This window comes from Microtus oregoni, unplaced genomic scaffold, assembly GCF_018167655.1.
Source record: "Microtus oregoni isolate MIOR12 unplaced genomic scaffold, Mior012 000025F_ref0000491, whole genome shotgun sequence".
NCBI classification, from domain to species: domain Eukaryota; kingdom Metazoa; phylum Chordata; class Mammalia; order Rodentia; family Cricetidae; genus Microtus; species Microtus oregoni.
In genome coordinates this window covers 22,831,577-22,850,115 of record NW_024543084.1, presented here as the reverse complement: position 1 = coordinate 22,850,115, position 18,539 = coordinate 22,831,577, and the positions used below count along the sequence as shown (strand labels likewise).

The following is an 18,539-nucleotide window of genomic DNA, read 5'->3' as shown; positions in this document are numbered from 1 at the left end:
CAGGGAAGTTTCACAGATACCCTCATAGAGCCTATGGCCTGTGTTAAAAGAGAAAAGCTACAGGCTGGGAGAAAATTTCAAACCTCAGACCTAATGGAGGATTTCTCACTAAAATATATTTTTTTTAATTTTCAAAATGAAACAGTAAAAGAGGCAATCCAACTAGAAAATGAGCAAAACTGTTCTTTAAAGACTCAGTTTTTCTGTTAAAATGTTAGTGGGCAAATCCAGTGTGAAAATACTGGATCACTTAAAACAGTGGTGGTAAACATAGCTTAAAAATACAAGAAGCCAGGCCTGGGGGTACATGCCTTTAATCCCAGCACTCAGGAGTCAGAAGCAAATGAATCTCCTAAGTTTGTGGGCTACACAGAGAAATCATCTTGAAAAACAAAAAACAGACTCTCTTCTATCTCTCATATAGATATACCTCTGTATCCGTGGGTGGGTGTATAAAACAAATCTGAAAAGACACAGCAAGGCCTTACAGAACTTTACTTTTATCCAACAATTCAGCACCTGCACTTTCAACAATTACTCCAGAGACACAGAAAATTACAACTACACAAAGACATGTTCAAACAGTTTCTTTATTAGTAATAGCCAAATTGGAAACAGCCCAAACATTCTCCAACAGGTGAATGATTAAACAAAATGTGATATGTATCTACCTACACAGAAAACTATTTAGCTACTAACACATCAAACAATCTGTATGAATCTTAAGAGAATTACATTGAATTAAAAAAAAGACAATCTTAAAAGCTGACAAACTAAAGCAGTAGTTCTCAACCTTTCCAACACTGTGACCCTTTAATATAATTCTCCATGTTGTGGTGACCCCCATAGAATTATTTCACTGATATTTCATAACTGTAATTTTGCTGTTATGAATTATAATGTGATTGTGATATGCAGGATATCTTATATATTTGACCCCTGTAAAATTGTCATTTGACTCCAAAGGTCAAGACCCACAGGCTGAGAATCACCATACTAAAGGATTACATTTTTGTAACATTCTTGAAATGACATTACAAAGATGGATTTATTATTTCTTATATAACAGCATATGAAGCTAATCTCAAAATTAAAAGTTTTGTAAATTCCAAAGGTGATAATATATTCTCTGAAATCAAGTTTTTCCCCTTTGAATGAGCTGATAAAACTTCTAGAACACTGACTTCTCAGTCTCAGATGCATATTGGGACTACTTCTAAAACTCTATAATGATTTAGACACCATATCAGACCAATTAAATTAGAATCACAAGAAAGACACTCAAACATTTGTGGTTTTTCAAACTCTCAGGTAAATTCCAATGTTTAATCATGAGTGTAAGTGAGTAAATTCCGATAATTCCAATACTTTTTAAGTAAATCCTGAACGAAGGATTTAAAGCACTTGCCTTTATTGGTTACTTGAAAGGATAAGAATTGATGGGCTGGGCCCAGGAGGTCAACCTAGGCAATACTGGAGAATGGAAAGAGAGGGAAAGAAAAAGGAGAGAAGAGGGGAAGAGAAACTTCCCTGGACACAGAAATAAAAGTATTAGTTTGGCTTGTCAAAACCATTTAATATTAGCCTAAAAGCAAAGACATATTTTCTCACAAATCTTGAATAATCTCACAAATTTAACAATCTACACACACACCATTACAACAAAGTACATAAGGAGGCATTTCAAATGCAGTGTTCTTTTTCATCTGTGTGAGAAAAAGCAACAGTGGCAGCATCAAAAACAGGTCAGGAGGTAGTGGCACTCCCAGCACTCGGGAGGTAGAGGCAGGAAGATCTCAGAGTTTAAGGCCACCTGATCTACAGAGATAGCTCCAGGACAGCCAGCGCTACAAAAAGAAACACTGTCTCTGGGAGTAAAAATATTAAAAATGCAGAACACTGAACAAACCACACACCACAACTTAATTCAAAACATTCAGGGAGCACAGGGAGCAGTGGGTAAGTAATGAAATCTCATAGATTATACAAACATTTTACCAAGTAACACATTCACACATCCTCTTGGGACTTTACTGGACTTTACTGAAGGTGTTTTTAATTTTTAGGTTTGTTTGTAATAAGTGGGGCGGGAAGATATAATCATGCTACACAAATTAATAAAATTGTCAGCCCAGGAAAATTAAATAAATGCTATAACTAAAATCTGACACTTACATGTCAATTAAAATATTAAACTGATAAGGTCATTTTTAAATATATATGATCTTTTTACAAGTTCAGAAAAACCACAAATTATGGGGCTACAAACCACCAATTTTTCTAAGGAAAATTGCAGCTTATAAAATATTGGCTGACTGCCAATACAAATGAGTTTTTTTCCTCAAGCTTTGTAAGCCACAATAGTCCTTCAAACATGGCTATAACCATATTATTCAATCGAGAGGCAATGTTACTAGATGGCATAACTAAATAAGTCAATGCTTGGCCTAAAACCATATGTACAAGCCTACAAACTCGTCACTTCTAAAAAGAGATCTCAAATTTTCTAACATTACTATTTTACCACAATTTTTCAAGCAATTAAGTAATTAAGTGTTTTGATAACTTTTTTAAAATCATTGTTAGGAGCCAATAAAATGGCTCAGTGGACGCATATACTGCCAGGCATGGCAACCTAAGTTCAATCACTGAAATCCACAAGTGGAGAGGACCTTCCACTATGAAGGTCTCTGACTTACATCAATGTGCACCGACAGACAGATGGATAAACAGACAGACAAATGTAAAGAATATCAGTTTTGCAATCTGGGTATCATTTAGTATTTTTAAAAGGGAGAATGACCACCATCCAATATCTCCCCACAGAGAGATATCCCACAGAAAAAGCGCAAATTCCATTACAACCCAAAAATATTTTCTTCAATTTTATTGCCTAAGTAGAAAGGTAAAAGATGATCCTGAAAACAGAGCAGAATAGCTTTAATTCCCAGGTTGTTCTGTTGTTCTTTGTCTGAAGTATCTTGGACAGCTAACCATTCCACACCTCAGTGTTACGATTTATTAAACAGAAACACTTTTTTGTCCCTTCATGGTGAGGCTATGATACCTTAGAGATGCAATGTACATAAAGCAGGTAGCACAATGCCTAAACATAGCAACACCCACAGAAGCCAGAAAAATTCCGTTACTATGTTGAACAGAAAAATATAGACTATCAGACATTAAGAAGCCTTCATGTCTTATATAAATAGTATATTAGAGATGATATGAACTGAAAAAAAAACTGTAACAGCCTCTTTGTGAGTGTTTTCTAATGCCAGGCTGCTCAAGTTTCCTCCAAGATTGAAACATTCCTGCAGGGAAATTCCTTTAAAAGGAAAGTGAACAACAACTCAAAATAGCTTCACCAACTCCCTGAAACTGACCAGATTCACTAGGTCCCTCCTTGCCAGAGTAAGCAATAAAAGCTGAGGGTCTCACTGATACAAGGAAGTTGGGATGCAAAGCAGACTCAGTGAAGCTGAGCTACAAAAAAGACTGAGACCAAACAGCTACCTACAAGTAGAAACCAGCTGAATTGCCTTGACGAAATTCAGACCAGAGTCACTTGGAAAGGATGCTCCAATCTGTTGAGGGCCTACAGGTGGTGCAGTGTGCTCCAGGTTCCCAACTTTTGTGGCCTATCGCCTGTGCTGGGGTGGGCATTGGTGATGCACCTGTCTGCATATCATTTCTGCTCCTGTATAACCAACCCCTCACCCACATTTCTGAATAACCACAATAAAACTTAATGGTTCACCAAGCTGAACTTTGTGGTATTTGTACTTTGGTCTATTTTGATATCCCCATCTGGGGTAAGTAAACTTGTGTGTTGTGTGCCCTCAGGAAAAGTTTTGTCACACAACATAGGCACTTTACAACATTATTAAATCCTTTTAACAATTCAATAACGAAATATGTAAGCACAAAGTACCTTACAAAGTATTAGAACATACTCTTTCTAAAATGGAAAATGTTTGCATGGAGATGTTTATTCTTTGCATGTATTTCTTACGACTAAAAAAAAATCTGAGTATTTTAATGCTACTGTAAATATTTATAATATATATATATATATATGTGTTTGTTTGTTTGTTTTTCAAGACAGAGATTCTTTGTGGTGCCCTGACTATCAGGGAAATCACTCTGTAGACCAAGCTGGCCTCAAACTCAGAGATCCACCTGCCTCTGCCTCCCAAGTGCTAGGATGTGCTACCAACACCTGGCAAAAATATCTATTTGTGTGTCTGTGTGTGTGTGTAAATTCATACCTACATGAACTTAATCTTGCTCTCCCATATATAAAATATCAAAGACATATGCTAAGTTTCTAAAAGGGCAAAAAAAAAAGAAAAAAGAAAGAAAAAAAACACTCTTAAAAAAATACTAGAACTAAGACAGGTGTGGTGGTGCATATCTTTAACCTCAGACCTCAGGATCCAGAAGCAAAAGACCAGCCTGATCTACATAATGAATTCCAGACCAGTCAGAGTAACCTGGTGAGACCCTGTCTCAAAACAAGTTAAATTATTTTTTAATATACTAGAAATAAACTACACAAATCTATTTTTAAAATAGAATAACAATGACAGTAAATGTAAATAACAACTTTAACTTTGTAAAACTACTCTAATTCGGAACAAGCTACCTAGGACAGAAAGGGCCTAAGGAAACAAGCTCCACCTGGGAACAGAAGCCAGGACCAAATCCAGTCCTGGAAGCCAACCCAGTCCCAAGACACTGGCAGACCAAGACTGAGCCAGCAACCTGACCCAGAGTCAACAATCTCCCCCGGAGCAGGTACAGGGAAATAACCATGAGGCAGTGAGCCTGAGACCGCTGAGGGCCCAGATGTGAATCTAGGACCCTCAAGGGACCAATCTCACTCATGAACATTGATGCAAAAATACTAAATAAAATACTGGCAAATCGAATCCAAGAACACATCAGAACCATCATCCACCATGATCAAGTCGGCTTCATCCCAAGATGCAGGGATGGTTCAACATATGAAAATCTGTCAACGTAATCCACCATACAAACTCACTGAAAAATAAAAACCATGCAGTCATCTCATTAGATGCCAAAAAAAGCTTTCCACAAAATACAACATCCCTTCATGATAAAGGTCTTGGGGAGCGCAGGGATACAAGGAACATAACCTAAACATAATTAAGGCAATATACAGCAAACCAACAGCCAACATCACACTAAATGAAAACAAACTCCCAGAGATTCCACTGAAATCAGGAACAAGACAAGGTTGTCCACTCTCCCCATATCAATTCAATGTAGTTCTTGAAGCCTTAGCTAGAGCAATAAGACAACAAAAGGAGATCAAGGGGATACAAATCAGAAAAGGAGAAGTCAAACTCTCACTATTGGCTGATGATATGATAGTTTACATAAGCGATTCCAAAAATTCTACCAAGGAACTTCTACAACTCATAAACACTTTCAGTAATGTAGCAGGAAACAAGATTAACTCAAAAAAAAAAATCAGTAGCCCTCCTGTACACAGATGATAAATGGGCTGAGAAAGAAATCAGAAACATCCCCCTTCACAATGGGCACAAATAGCATAAAATACCTCAGAGTAACTCTAACCAAACAAGTGGAAGACTTGTATGACAAGAACTTTAAATCTTTGAAGAAAGAAATTGAAGAAGACACCAGAAAGTGGAAAGATCTCCCATGCTCTCGGGTAGGTAAAATTAACAATAAAAAATGGCAATCTTACCAAAAGCAATCTACAGATTCAATGCAATGCCCAGCAAAATCCCAGAAAAATTCTTCAGACCTCGAAAGAACAGTACTCAACTTCAGATGGAAAAGCAAAAAAACCCAGGATAGCTACAGCAATCCTGTACAATAAAAGAACTTCTGGAGGCATCACAACCCCTGACTTCAAACTCTACTACAGAGCTACAGTACTGAAAACAGCTTGGTATTAGCATAAAAACAGACAGGAGGACCAACGAAACTAAATCGAACACCCAGATATCAATCCACACAGATCTTCGAACACCTAATTTTTGTCTAAGAAGCAAAAAAATATCAAATGGAGAAAAAGCATAAAGTGGTGCTGGCATGACTGGATATCAACATGTAGAAGAATGAAAATAGACCCATATCTATCACCATGCACAAAACTCAAATCCAAATGGATCAAAGACCTCATATAAATAAAGCCAGCCACATTCAACCTCATAGAAGAGAAAGTGGGAATTATACTCGAACACATTGGCACTGGAGACCACTTCCTAAATAAAACCCCAGTAGCATAAACACTGAGAGAAACAATTAATAAATGGGACCCCCTGAAACTAAAAAGCTTCTGTAAAGCAAAGGACACAATCAATAAGACAAAACGACAGCCTACAGAATGGGAAAAGATCTTCACCAACCCCACATTAGACAGAGGTCTTGATATCCAAATTATACAAAGAACTCAAGAAATTGATCATCAAAAAGAATAATCCAATAAAAAAAAAATGGAGTACAGACCTCAACAGAGGAATCTAAAATGGCTGAAAAGATACAGAAGAAAATGCTCAACATCCTTAGTCATCAGAGAAATGCAAATCAAAACAACTCTGAGATTCCATCATACACCTATAACAATGGCCAAAATCATAAACACTGATGACAACTTATGCTGGAGAGGTTGTAGGGTAAAGGGAACACTACTGCATTGCTGGAAGGAATGCAAGCTGGTACAGCCCCTTTGGAGAGCTGTGTGGCGATTTCTCAGAAAATTAGGAAACAACCTTCCTCAAGCACCCAGTACAACCATTTGTGGGTGTATATCCAAAGGATGCTCAATCGTGCCACGAGGACATGTGCTCAACTATGTTCATAGCAGCATTGTTTGTCATAGCCAGAACCTGGAAACAACCTAAATGCCCCTCGATCGAAGAATGGGTAAGGAAAATGTGGTACATTTACACAATGGAGTACTACACAGGAGAAAAAAATAATGACATCTTGAATTTTGCAGGAAAATGGATGGAGCTAGAAAGCATCATTTTGAGTGAGGTAACCTAGACCCAGAAAGACAATTATCACATGTACTCACTCATATGTGGTTTTTAAACATAAAGCAAAGAAAACCCGCCTACAAATCACAACCCCAGAGAACCTAGAGAACAATGAGGACCATAAATAAGCGTGACATACATGGATCTAATCTACATGGGAAGTAGAAAAAGACAAGATCTCCTGAGTAAACTGGGAGCATGAGGACCTTGGGAGAGGGTTGACGGGGAGGGGAGAGATATGAAGGGGAGCAGAGAAATATGTAGAGCTCAATAAAATTAAAATTTTAAAAAAATATATAAAGCTCAAAAGTAGAGAAATCTAAAAGAATCTTACTCTGTTTGAATGCACTTAGAACAGAAACTAAATCCTCTGATATCTTCTGGCATGTTTTAAGTATAGGTTGTTATAAAAATGTTTCAACACCTAACACCCTAACTACCCTTAATCAGGTTAGATGGCCTATTATTTCCCATTGTGATTATATGTCCTAAGGGATTTAAAAGTAGATAAGTGGTCAGCACACAAGGCTCTGCCACCAAGCTGGAAAACCCTGAGTCCTATTCCCCACCCACACCTCTGTCTTCTGGCCTACACATGCACACAATGGTTAAAGGACACACACACATGGTCACAAGTACATAAATGAACAAGTGTAATTTTTAAATAAAAAATTAAAAGAAATTCAAACCTTTTAATTTGAATAAGTATCACCATCTTGACAAAGTAGTCAAGGTTACTAGTTGGAACTCTTATTATCTGACTTCAAAGAGGTTAAGACAGACACTACTTAAATGTCTACAGACAGTAAGGCGGCAATAAAGAAGAGCTCAGATTTTATCATGCCATATATATGACCTGTTTTTACAGTTTGGAACAACTTACCAATATGCAGTGAAACAAGTTGAGCAACTGACCACTCGGGTTATTTAGCACAGGCTTCAAAATCAATTAGACTTAGAGTCTATCAATAGATTTAGAAAAGGCAAAGTTTGGGAAAAATTCAGTTTAATATGTGAATAAAGCACCTAAGTGGGAAACAGCACACTGGCAATAGGCTATAAAAGCCCAGCGTTCCAAGCTAAAGAAAAGTCGAGCGTTTAAAACCATGAGATCAGGGGCTATAGAGATGAGCTCATTACAATTATGAGCACTCAAAGGCTGTTCTTCCAAAGGACCCTGGTTCAATTGTGAAGCCTCTTCCTTCCTCTGCAGGCTCCTGCACACATGTGGTTCTAATACAAACACTTAGGAACACACACAAGTTTTTAAATCTTTTTTTTTTTTTTGGTTTTTGTTTTTGTTTTGTTTTTCGAGACAAGGCTTTTCTCTGTACTTTGGAGCCTGTCCTGGAACTCACTCTGTAGAACAGGCTGGCCTTGAAATCACAGAGATGCATTTGCCTCTGCTCCCTAAATTCTGGGATTAAAGGTGTGCACCACCACCGCCCCGCTCAAATAAATCAGATAGGAGCACCAAAGGGGAAAAAACAGAGGTGGTCCAACAGAAAAAGGTAGGAGCAAAAGATCAGGATGGTGGGAGTGATATATATCAATCTGTTGATTTCATTGGTTAAGCAATAAAGAAACTGCTTGGCTCTGATAGGTTAAAACATAGGTGGGAGGAGTAAACAGAACAGAATGCTGGGAGGAAGAGGAAGTGAGCTCAGAGAGACACCATGCTCCCCTCTCCCGGGCGGACGCAAGAGCTCTGCTCTCTGAGGCACACGCGATGAAGCTCTGACCCAGGATGGATGTAGGCTAGAATCTTTCCCGGTTAAAACATAGGTGGGAGGAGTAAACAGAACAGAATGCTGGGAGGAAGAGGAAGTGAGCTCAGAGAGACACCATGCTCCCCTCTCCCGGGCGGACGCAAGAGCTCTGCTCTCTGAGGCACACGCGATGAAGCTCTGACCCAGGATGGATGTAGGCTAGAATCTTTCCCGGTGAGACGGATGCTACACAGATTATTAGAAATGGGCTAGTCCAGGTGCAAGAGTTAGCCGAGAAGAGGATAGATATGATGGGCCAAGCAGTTTTAAATGAATACAATTTGTGTGTTGTTATTTCGGGGCATAAGCTAGCCAGGCGGCCGGGGTGCTGTGCCGCTCCTATTACAACAGTGGGAGGCCTGAGAAAAGGTCAAAGAGGTAGAGAAAAAAACAGAAATCAAAATATTTCAAGAAAGCCAACAAAGGCATCCACCATTCTAAACGCTGCTACTGGGCAAAATAAAAATAAGCCTGGTGGGCTGGAGAGACAGCTCAACAGTTAAATGTGCTTGCTACTCTTCCAGAGGCCGAGTCTGTTTCTCAGACCTTAACTTACATTGTACTTAATTTTTCCTTTAAAAATAAACATAATAATCAGGCATAGTGGTGCACACCTTTCATCCCAGAACTTGGAAAGCAGGGGCAGGAAAACCTCTGAGTTAAAGGAAAGCATGGTTTACATAGTGAATTTGAGGGAAGTCAGGACTACATGGTAAAATCCTATCTTGAACAAAACGACAAAATAAAAACATTATGTGCTTTATAACAAATTTTTTTAATTTTTAGATTTTATTTCTACTTGCCTGAGTGTTTTGCCTACCTGTATGTATGTTCCATATATGTACCCCCAGAGTTCACAAAAGGATACTGGATGCCCCTAGGACTGGAGTTACAGATGGTTGTTAACCACCATGTGGGTGCTGGGGACCAAACCTGAATCTCTCCCAGGAGAACAGCAACTGCTCTTAACTGATGAGCTTCCTCACCATCAAAACAATTTTCTTATTTTCTTTCATCTCCATTCTAGTAGTAAACTAGAGAGTGTATTCCAATTTTAGACATGAAATCTGTAACAAATATAGCTGATTTTGTATAATTCCATGGTTATCTAAAAGCTAGCAGATAAAACACCATTTAAAAGCCATCATTATTAATCCATGATATCTACTCATCCAAGCTAACTTTGACATCACAAGTTTATTCATAGCACACAAAAACAACTGACAATGCACACACCAAGGGTTATGATACTTATTCTCCCTGACCTGCTAACCTGTATAAAAATTACACCAACTTTCCCTCTAGCTCGCTTGCTTTGCTAACTGAAACTTAGTTATCAGAGTTGTTTAAGATCTAACCAATATCTAGAGGCAGGCAGATCTCTAAGAGTTCAAGTCTAGCCTGGTCTAGAGTGAGTTCAAGGATAGGCTCCAAAGCTACACAGTGAAACTTTGTTTCAAAAAACCAAATATATGTATCATTTTAAAGCCAGGCAATGGTGGTAAACACCTTTAATCCCAGCACCACAGAGTGAGTTCCAGGGCAGCCAGGGCTGTTACACAGAGAAACCCTGTCTCGAAAAACCAAAAGAGAGCTACCCAATATCTAAAACCTCAATATGCTAAAATGTAGACAAAGCTGCACAAAAGCCAATGTCAGTGCAGCAATTGATGAGCTTCAAAATCCTTCAAACTACAAACACATCTTTGAATGAACCCTCTCTCGTGGGGAATGGTAGCACATGCTGGTCTGTAATAACAGATTCTTGGGAAGCTGAAGTAGAAAATCAGGTTCTGCCAGATGGTGGTGGTGCGTGCCTTTAATCCCAGCACTGGGGAGGCAGAGGCAGGCAGATTTCTTGATTTCAAGGCCAGCCTGGTTTACTAAAGGAGTTCCAGGACAGCCAGGACTATTTCAGAGAAACCCTGTCTTGGAAAAAAAGAGAGACAGAGACAAAGTGAATGAATCCAGGATGGTTCCCAGATCCCACATGGTAGAAAGAGAGAAAAGATATCCACAAGTTGTCCTCTGACCTCTACACACACACTGTGGTACAAGCACATACCACGAACACACATAAAATGTAGTATTTTTTTTAAACTAACTGCCACCATCTTAACTTTCAGGAACAACCCATTTACTGTACAATTACAGCCTAACTATATTAAAATATATATTTTTTTTTAGTGAGCTAACTAAACATAACCAAAATCACAGCCTATGTTCTGTTTGGTTGGTTGGTTTTTGTTTCTGTTTTTGGTTTTTTCAAGACAGAGTTCCTCTGTGTAAACCCAGCTGTCCTGGAACTCACTCTGCAGACCAAACTGGCCTTGAACTCATAGACCCACCTGCCTCTGCCTCCCAAGTGCTGGGATTAAAGGTGTGCACCACCACGACTACTGGAAAATTCTCACTTTTCAAATAGAAATGAACCATGAAGTCACATCACACAATGCTGTGATTTTATTACTTATATAATCAACTGCACACTTTCAAGTCATACTAAAATTAACTTGAGAAAGCAAGTGTTTTATATTGTGTTATGTTAAAAGTTAAGAGAACAGGCATCTTTAATCCCAGCACTTAGGGATGCAGAGGCAGGCAGATCTGAGTTTGAGGCCTTCCTGGTCCACAGAATAAGTTCCAGGACAGTCAGGTCTATACAGAGAAACTTTGTCTCGAAAAACAAGACAAAACAAAGTTAAGAGAACCTGAATAGCAAATAAATAAGATTTAGAGCTTCTTCCTTCATACAGAAGCACACATGTAAAGAAAGTCTTTTGCAAGGCACTTCCTAAACACAATGCACCTGAAGAACTTGTAGGGCAATAAATTAATCAAATTAGGGATGAAAGTGACCAGTCAGATCATTTGGTCAAGTCACTATTCAATGTAAAAACTAAAAACTAGATTAAAGAGTAAAAGGCTTCAGTGATAAACCATTTAATGATTATATCACCATTAATGTGACTTCATTAACTTGTTTCAAGTGACATATAAATTTAATTATACCTCTAAATAAACAGTTTCCTAAAAGCAAAGTATAAAGCTACCCATAGCTACCTGTCAGTTTTTTCAATAGCTAAAATCATTTTGAAAAGCCAATCTGGAGGCTCTTCATAACAAACGAACTGAGGACAATATTAAAAAGGCTTTAAATTTTTACAAATTGTTCCCCTTCAAGCAGAGCATACACTGTCCATCAATAAAACTGAAGCTGGAGAGATGGCTCAGAAATAAGATCACATACATACTGCTCTTGCAGAGGTCTCAAGTTCAGTTGCTAGCACCCACTCTGTGACAACCGCCTAAACTCCAGTTCCAGTGGATCCAATGCCCTCCTCTGGCCTTTACAGGCAAGTGCACTTACATGCACAAACCTTACATGCACTCAGACACAGACAGATACAAACACACATACACACACACACACACACACACACAATTAAAAATAATAAAGAAATATTTTTTAAAAAGGAAAAGCTCTGATTGGGCAGTGGTGGCACACACCTTTTATCCCAGCACTCGGGAAGCAGAGGCAGGCGGATGGTCTAGAGAGTGCATTCCTCCATAACTACTTGGAAACCCTGTCTCAAAAAAAAAAAAAAAAGAAAAAAGCTCTAAAGCTGGGTGTGGTAGTGCACATCTTTGATCACAGAACTCAGGAGGCAGAGGCAAGTAAATTTCTGAGATCAAGGCCAATTTGGTAAACAGAGCAAGTTCCACAACAGCCAGGGCTACATAGACAATGGGTCTCAAAAAAGAAAAACCTCAGTAAGTTTTATGGCACTTGCAGAAGCAATAGCTCTATTTTTCTGTTCTGAACACTGAGAATCAATTTCTGCAAAAAACATATGAAAGCATATATGTATTTCTCCTGATTGAAGAAGTACTGTTTATAGAAATCACGTTTAGAAATAATCTTGGGCTTACGCTAGAACTCAATGTCTGCACAAGCTTCAGCTGTGACAGAAATAAGCAGATAATCAATTGGAGAGGTAATAGAAGTAAGTACACAGTAAAGCAACAATGACAAAATGAATTAAGAGATATCTGATATGCACAGAATTCTCACCTCCAAGTTTCTCACAACAAACTTATCTAACAGCAAAATATCTCTCTCTGAGACAAGGTCTCTCTACATGGCTCTGGCTGCCCTAATATTTGACCAATCTAAAAACCAAAGGGATAAAAGGAATAAAGAAACCTATCTCCACATAAACAAAAGTCTCATCTTCCTAAAAGACTTACTTTTATGTGACTTATTTCCAAGTATTCAGGAAGCAAAGACAGATGGATCCCTATGAAATAGAGGCCAGGTCTATATATTGTATTCAAAGACAGCCAGGGCTACAAAGTGAGTTTTAAAGAAAAAAAAAAAAAAAAGGACAAACTTGTTTCAATATAAGTATCTCAACCCTCTTGGAAGGTAGATAAGGAGTCAGGTTTCTGGAAGAGAAACAAAAGCACAAAGGGATTAAGTGTCTTGTACAGCAAGTCATCAGTGAAGATAAAACCAGAATTCAATTATTTAGCTTGCAAAGTCTAAATAACCTACCTTTCTTTAAAGTACCTATAAATTATCAACAAGCTGTAGAATTTCACCCAATAATACATTTCAATAAAACACTATTTCAGAATTGAGTATTTTATTCAAGAAAATATTGCTTGCCTAAAAGCTTGCCTAAAAACTAATAAAATGAACAGGATGGACCTAAAACTTATTCAAGTGGTGCAGGTGTACTGGCTTATGTCTGTAACCCAGCAGGCAGAAGGGTGTTTCTTGCGTTTGAAGCCAGCCTGGGTTACACAGGAATTTCTATAAGTATCCTGGGCTACAAACAGAGTGAATCACTATCTCAAAAATAAGAGGGGAGCCGGGCAGTGGTGGAGCATGCCTTTAATCCCAGCACTCGGGAGGCAGAGGCAGGCAGATCTCTGTGAGTTCGAGACCAGCCTGGTCTACAAGAGCTAGTTCCAGGATAGGCTCCAAAACCACAGAGAAACCCTGTCTCGAAAAACAAAACAAAAAAAAAAAAAAGAAGAAAAATAAGAGGGGAGGGGAACTAATGGAAGAAGCAGTGAACATATTAAGAGATAATTTTCAAAGGTTACTCTAGTCATCTCATAGCCTACTTTTCAAATTCCCTGCCAAGGAGCAATGGAGGGGCATATACGCACCTTATATTCTATACACACAATAAATCTCAACAAACTCCAAGGGTTTTGATCAAAAGTATACTAAAATACATTTCCCTCCAAAATAAACAATGCATTCTGAACATTACTTTTTACTCCTTGCATAAACACTGCAAATATGGATTTTAAAAATCATTAATTTTTTAACTATTTATAATTAGATTCAAACTACTTAAAAAATTGGTGCTCTACTCCTGCCTTGCTATGTCTAGGCAAGATTCTCACTCAAACTGGTGTCTTGAAAGTACAATGCCTACATGAAGACACTTCCCAAGTTGACAAAAGAAAACCAATCAACCCAAAAAGTCCCTAAGTATCCAAAGCAGACCTTTTCTTTGAATCATAGCAGTATGATACTATATGAAGGGCATAGAATAGTAATTCAAGTTACTTCTATAACAAGATAAAATCTACTTTTTAGAAAAATCTGGCAAGACAAAAATTTCAACTGTCAAAAGAGAATTCACTTTCCATGATTCTAGAAAACAATGCTTACTGTGAAACAGTCTCAAAGCAGTTTCTTAATTCTTCAAATCTGTCTCTGTCTCTCTGTCTCTATCTGTCTCTCTCTCTCTCACACACACACACACACACAACTTCTAACACAAACTACAGAACACTAAAAGTGACAAGACACTGAAATGTCTGTGCTCAAACTCCTAAAGGTTAATTCCTATGTGTCTGGCAAGGCGATGGTGGCCTTATATACACCCAACTCCTCATTAAAACTAACATCACATATACCATCAAAGCAAACCAAAAAACCAAGAATCAAAAGCCTCAAGCTAAAGTTTACTTTACCTGGGGGGGGGGGGGGGGAAGCTGACAATCCAACATCAGTTATTAACATTTTAAAGGTAAGAATCCAAAGGTTTCATTTATGCCACTTTTAAAAACATTACTTTTGTTAGCCTGTCGTATGAGACTCAGGTATTACATCATCCAATATGTGAACACTGTTCCACTACCCAGGAAGCATCTGGGTACCTGTGACACTGAATACCAAGGTATTCCTTCCTCTCTCAGTGTTCTTGATGCTACCAGCCTCTGGGATCTGCTCTCTTGCACCTTCTCAAAGACATTTGCCATGTACCCGCTGCTCTCCCTCTTCTTTTACATTCCTGGGTGTATTCCTCATGATGCTTGCTATCTGTCTACTCACAAGTCAACAAAGCGAATACACACCACATATCTCTCAACTTGAGAGCAGGCACTCAGCTCTCCCTTACTCTTTTCCATTTACTGTTCTGGAACTAAAATTCAGGTTTCATCATCTTTGTGATCCCAAAAGAATGAACTTTAAGATATGGTACAAAATTGAATGTCCTCTTTTTTTGTTAATATCAGTCTAGGATCCACATCCTCTGTCCATTGTCCCAAATGTCTAGTCCCTCTAAGCCTCAAAGTAATCCTCTCAATTTTTTTCCTCCCATTCAACTTCTGCACTCCACCCTTTATTAATCTCAGTGACCTAATAATTTTGGACCCTCTAATGTCTTAAAACTGTAAATACTCCAACCTTTTCTCACACTTCAACTGAAATCTTCCAAACTCTTAGGTAAGCCATTTCTGAATGCTAACATTTGTTTTCTGCCTTAAACATGGGCCTCCTACTTCCCTCAACACATCAATCCCTACAGCTGTCCCTCACTAGTCAGACATGCATCTACATATTTCTACCATGCATCCTTTCCTTCGGTATACAGTCTCTATTCTTTCTTCCCCTTTCTTCTCACTATCTTCTGCCTAGTCCCTTCCCTTTTCCCACTACATGGTACTCCAAACCTACCCCCACCTTCTGATTTCCCTTCAAACACACCCCCTTCCATCTTCCTCCTCCCCAACTTCTCTCCACACCTCCTGCCCTGCGAATAATTCCTTCCATATGTCCCTATACCTCACCTACCACTCCATAAACATCCCCCTGCTTCCCTTCTACCTACAACAGCTCTCCATCCTGCCACACACACCTGTCCCTTCTGACGGTGCCCCCAACCTCAAGGTTCCTCTTCTGCTGTTGCCCACCAGTATTTCTCACACAAACACCCTCCATTTCACTCACTTCTGCTGCCTTTTTACTGCTACACACACCTGCCTGGACACCACTTTCCATCCGATCACCTAAACTCCTTGCCCCCATTTCTCTCCAAAACCCCTCAAATTCAGTCTCTACGCCAATCACCCCGCCCCTCATTGAGCATATCCTCCTCTCCCCTGAGTACAGGACAAACACCTGCCTTTTTCCCCTAGCTTGTCAACTCCTTCCCGCATCCCTCCATTCCTCTGGGCCAGACATCCATCAAGGGAGCCATGGGCACACACAGACTGTAGACAGGCAGGCAAAGAGAGAGACACAGACAAACAGACAGAGACACACACACCTCCTACCTGAATATCCTCATTTTCATCCGCCACTACTTGAGAGAACCCCCTCCCCAGACACTCCTTGTCCGCCACACTCCCTGCTATGGCCCCCTCCTCCGCCATTTCCCTTCAGGCTGTCCGGTGGCCTTCCTACTCTCAGCCTGGTTCCCTGCCCCTCACGCGCAGCGCTAACCGGGACATCTGTTCCTTTTATTCCTACCTAGAGGTGCCTATCGTCTACCTCCCTCCACTATTTCACTTGCCCCTGCCGCCCCGAATCTCCCTCCACACACATCTGAACCCCCAAACGGAACGTCCTCCTTCCCTCTCAAATCCAACCTATGCCCCCATAGGGTCCCCCAGGCCTGCCCTTGAGGCCCTGGACACCACGGAGCCGGGTCCCTCAACCCTCTCTGCTCCCTAAACCTGCACACACCCTGTGCCCGCCCCCCAGCCTCTCCTCGGTTCCTGCCCGCAACGTCCTCCAGCACCTGCCCGGAGCCCTCCCACCTTCCCCGAGCTCGCGCCCCGCGCGCTGCCCACGCCCTCCGGAGGCTGAGGGCCGGGACTCGCGACCCCGACCCCGAAAGCAAGCAGGGCGGCCCGCAGTCCTGGCACGGACCGGCCAGGAAAGACAGTGGCGGCCACAAAGCCCAAGCCGCAGGGCCGGGATTGCGCCGCGCTCCTCGCCTCAGCAGCCACCGCGGCTGCTAAGGACGCACAACAAACAATGCGGGGCCCGGGCCGGCTCCGCCAACCGCCGCCTCAACCGCCGCCTCAACCGCCGCCCGCCCGGGACGGCCCGCCGCGCAGGCGCCGGCCCCGTCGCAGCCTACCCGCGCCGCCGCGCTCCACCCGCGTCCGTTCCCCTCTCCCGCTCCGCCGCCGCCGCCACCTCGTCCGCCCGCGTCTCCGGCTCCTCAGCTCAGCGGCGGCGGCTGCGGCGGCTGCTGCCCTGGTGGCGCTCGCGGATCCGAGATCGACTTCGGCTGCAGCGGCGGCCTTGGCGGCAGCGAACACGTAACGACGCCGAGCACGCCCATTGGCCGATCTGGGGGGCGGGCCCGTGGCTGCTGGGGAACGGAAAGCCCGCCCCCTCGCCCTCCGCGCGCCCCCTGCACGCGCGCTCTGCCGCACCTGAGAGCTCCGGCCAGCGCCCGCCGCCGCCTGCGCCAACTGCGCACCTGGGAACGCGCAAAGGCGCTCAGGCCCGCGGCCGCCGCCTGCACCTGCGAGACCGCTTACGTAAACTGCGTCCCGCCCACCTCGCGGCGCCCGGCTCGTGCAGCGGCCGCACCTGATCCCCTCTGCGCCCACGACGTAAGCACTGCTGAGCGGAGACCAGCTGCGTGAAAGAGCGAAAGGCGCGGAAACTCCGTAACTGCGGAATCCGAGAACCGCTCCCGGACGCAATAGCGAGCTGGCCTTCTCAGGCTCCACGCCCCGGTGCTGGATGCTTCCTCAACCTCAGCTTCTAGGCAAATAGAGTAAGCGCCGCAAAATGCCTCCCCAGGTGGAGGAGGGTCAGACTGTACCCTGGCTGAGTAAAAGACTCCAATCCGTACTGAACTCCTCTCCCACTTGCCGGGCGTATGACCTTGGCTAAGTTACAGAACCATTCTGAGCCTCAGTTTCCACTTCACAGAAACTAAAACAGTAAATTCTGGATAAGATTCGTTGAGCAGATGGCATACAACAATAGATAGGAATTTTCCTGGCACATAGCAAGCACTGAACAGAAATCAAAATCTCCTCACCTTTCTCTACCCTGTAACGGCCTGGGAAATCTGTTCCCTACTTAGGGTCGTGGCAGACTGGCTAAAACCCTACCAGCTTTGGTCCAGCAGTGGTAATGAATACAGACAACTATTGGCTGGCATCTTCTTGGTGGCTAGCATTCTGCCAGCCAGATCAGCTCCTACTATGTATGTGCTGTGTGCCCTGTATGGTGCAGTGAGCTAGAATACCCTGGAGAATGAACCTAAACAAATTTCGGCAAGGACCCTGACCATTTAATGCAAGAAGTGGGGGACTGACTTCCCACACCAGTCCCGCTGGTGGTACTCTTCTCATCTTGTTACAGTACTAGACACGATTATTAACAGCTCTGGACTGGGAATGATGCTCAGTGATTGGACGCGCTTGCCAGACATGGACAGGATCCAAG

At 41.7% G+C, this 18,539-nt stretch overlaps 1 protein-coding gene across 4 annotated transcripts in view; it reads right to left on the bottom strand.

Annotated features, from left to right (window-relative positions):
• LOC121462718 (spermatid perinuclear RNA binding protein) overlaps window positions 1-17,530 on the bottom strand; it is a 127,582-nt gene extending 110,052 nt beyond the window's left edge. The window contains exon 1 of one of the 4 annotated variants that reach the window (XM_041674558.1): window positions 17,510-17,530. The gene's annotated coding sequence lies outside the window, so the exon portion shown is untranslated. Of the gene's footprint in view, window positions 1-13,060; window positions 13,138-17,208; window positions 17,394-17,509 lie in introns of those variants that run through there. The other 3 variants (XM_041674559.1, XM_041674555.1, XM_041674557.1) reach the window with 3 other exon arrangements.
• Between the last annotated feature and the right edge of the window lie 1,009 nt (window positions 17,531-18,539).